This window comes from Arachis stenosperma, chromosome 5 (genome assembly GCF_014773155.1).
Source record: "Arachis stenosperma cultivar V10309 chromosome 5, arast.V10309.gnm1.PFL2, whole genome shotgun sequence".
In the NCBI taxonomy this organism is placed as follows: domain Eukaryota; kingdom Viridiplantae; phylum Streptophyta; class Magnoliopsida; order Fabales; family Fabaceae; genus Arachis; species Arachis stenosperma.
In genome coordinates this window covers 45,524,279-45,527,177 of record NC_080381.1, presented here as the reverse complement: position 1 = coordinate 45,527,177, position 2,899 = coordinate 45,524,279, and the positions used below count along the sequence as shown (strand labels likewise).

Here is a 2,899-nt window from a genome sequence, read left to right as displayed (position 1 = left end):
AAGTTTGGTGTCTTGCATGCATTGTTATTTGATTTTAGTTGCATTTTGATTATTAAAAATCCAAAAATATTTTTTAATTTGTGTCTTCTCAAGTCAATAATACAGAGAATTGAAGATTCAGAACATACAGCAGAGGAATTACACAGAAAAAGCTGGGCGTTCAAAACGCCCAGTGAAGAAGGACAGACTGGCGTTTAAACGCCAGCCAGGGTGCCTGGTTGGGCGTTTAACGCCCAAAAAGGTAGTGCATTGGGCGTTAAACGCCAGAATGTGCACCATTCTGGGCGTTTAACGCCAGGATGGCACAAGGGGGAGGATTTTGTTTTCAAACCAATTTTTTTTCAAGTTTTCAAAGTTTTTCAAAATCAAATCTTTTTCAAATCATATCTTTTCAATTAAATGTTTTCAAAATCAATTTCTTTCCTTTTTCAAAGATACTTGCTAACAATTAATGATTTGATTGAACATTTCAAGTATGTTGCCTTTTCTGTTAAGAAAGGTTTAATGTTTGAATCATATCTTTTCTTGATAGCCAAGTTATTAATTTTTAAAATCAAATCTTTTTAAAATTGTTTTCAAATCATATTTTCTCAATCACATTTTTTAAACCAATCATATCTTCTTAACCACATCTTTTTCAAAATAGTTTTCAATCAAATCTTTTTGACTTTTAATTTCAAAATCTTTTTCAAAAAAATCACTTGATTTCTTTCCCACTCTTATTTTCGAAAATTAATTAGTGTTTTTCAAAATGTTTTCAAATTCTTTAACTTAATTTTCGAAAAAGCTCTTCCTCTCTTCTCACATCCTTCTATTTATGGAGTACCACTCCTCCTCAATGCACAATTCGAACCCTATCTGATTAAGTTCGAATTCCTCTACCTCTTTCTTCTGTTATTCTGTTCCTCTGACACCTCAAGGAATCTCTATACTGTGACATAGAGGATTCCACACTTTCTTGTTCTCTTCTCTTTCATATGAGCAGGAACAAAGACAAAGGCATTCTTGTTAAAGCTGACCCTGAACCTGAAAGGACCTTGAAGTGAAAGCTAAGAGAAGCTAAGGCACAACTCTCTGTAGAGGACCTAACAGAAATCTTCAAAGAAGAAGAACCCATGGCAGCCGAAAACAACAACAATGCAAACAATGCAAGGAAGGTGCTGGGTGACTTTACTGCACCTACTCCCGATTTCTATGGGAGAAGCATCTCTATCCCTGCTATTGGAGCAAACAACTTTGAGCTTAAGCCTCAATTAGTTTCTCTAATGCAACAGAATTGCAAGTTCCATGGACTTCCACTGGAAGATCCTCATCAGTTCTTAGCTGAATTCTTGCAAATCTGTGACACTGTCAAGACTAATGGGGTTGACCCTGAGGTCTACAGACTTATGCTATTCCCTTTTGCTGTAAGAGACAGAGCTAGGACATGGTTGGACTCACAACCTAAAGAAAGCCTGGACTCATGGGAAAAGCTAGTCAATGCCTTCTTGGCAAAGTTCTTTCCACCTCAAAAATTGAGTAAGCTTAGAGTGGAAGTCCAAACCTTCAGACAGAAGGATGGAGAATCCCTCTATGAAGCTTGGGAAAGATACAAACAATTGATCAGAAAATGTCCTTCTGACATGCTTTCTGAATGGAGCATCATAGGTATTTTCTATGATGGTCTCTCTGAACTATCCAAGATGTCTTTGGATAGCTCTGCTGGAGGATCTCTTCATCTGAAGAAGACGCCTACAGAAGCTCAAGAACTAATTGAAATAGTTGCAAATAATCAATTCATGTACACTTCTGAAAGGAATCCTGTGAACAATGGGACTAATCAGAAGAAAGGAGTTCTTGAGATTGATATTCTGAATGCCATATTGGCTCAGAACAAGATATTGACTCAACAAGTCAATTTGATTTCTCAAAGTCTGTCTGGAATGCAAAATGCACCAAGCAGTACTAAGGATGCTTCATCTGAAGAAGAAGCTTATGATCCTGAGAACCCTTCAATGGAAGAGGTGAATTACATGGGAGAACCCTATGGAAACACCTATAATTCTTCATGGAGGAATCATCCAAATTTCTCATGGAAGGATCAACAGAGACCTCAACAAGGTTTCAACAACAATAATGGTGGAAGAAACAGGTTTAGCAATGGCAAGCCTTTTCCATCATCTTCTCAGCAACAGACAGAGAATTCTAAGCAGAACCACTCTGACTTAGCAACCATGGTCTCTGATCTAATCAAAACCACTCAAAGTTTCATGACTGAAACAAGGTCCTCCATTAGGAATTTGGAGGCACAAGTGGGACAGCTGAGCAAGAAAATTACTGAACTCCCTCCTAGTACTCTTCCAAGCAATACAGAGGAAAATCCAAAAGGAGAGTGCAAGGCCATCAACATGGCCGAATTTGGAGAGGAAGGAGAGGAAGTGAACGCCACTGAGGATGGCCTCAATGGGCGTGCACTAGCCTCCACTGAGTTCCCCAATGAGGAACCATGGAAATCTGAGGCTCAAAATGAGACCATAGAGATTCCATTGGACTTACTTCTGCCTTTCATGAGCTCTGATGAGTATTCTTCCTCTGAAGAGGATGAGTATGTCACTGAAGAGCAAGTAGCTAAATACCTTGGAGCAATCATGAAGCTAAATGATAAGTTATTTGGAAATGAGACTTGGGAGGATGAACCCCCTTTGCTCACCAAAGAATTGGATGACTTGTCTAGGCAGAAATTACCTCAAAAGAGGCAGGACCCTGGGAAGTTCTCCATACCTTGTACCATAGGCACCATGACCTTCAAGAAGGCTCTGTGTGACTTAGGGTCAAGTGTAAACCTCATGCCTCTCTCTGTAATGGAGAAACTAGGGATCTTTGAGGTGCAAGCTGCAAGAATCTCATTAGAGATGGCAGA

The 2,899-nt window shown here is 39.1% G+C and overlaps 1 non-coding gene across 1 annotated transcript; it reads right to left on the bottom strand.

Annotated features, from left to right (window-relative positions):
* Positions 1-1,520: 1,520 nt before the first annotated feature.
* LOC130984828 (small nucleolar RNA R71) lies at positions 1,521-1,628 on the bottom strand. Its single transcript, XR_009088735.1, has one exon. It is a non-coding gene; the product is annotated as a small nucleolar RNA R71 (small nucleolar RNA).
* Between the last annotated feature and the right edge of the window lie 1,271 nt (positions 1,629-2,899).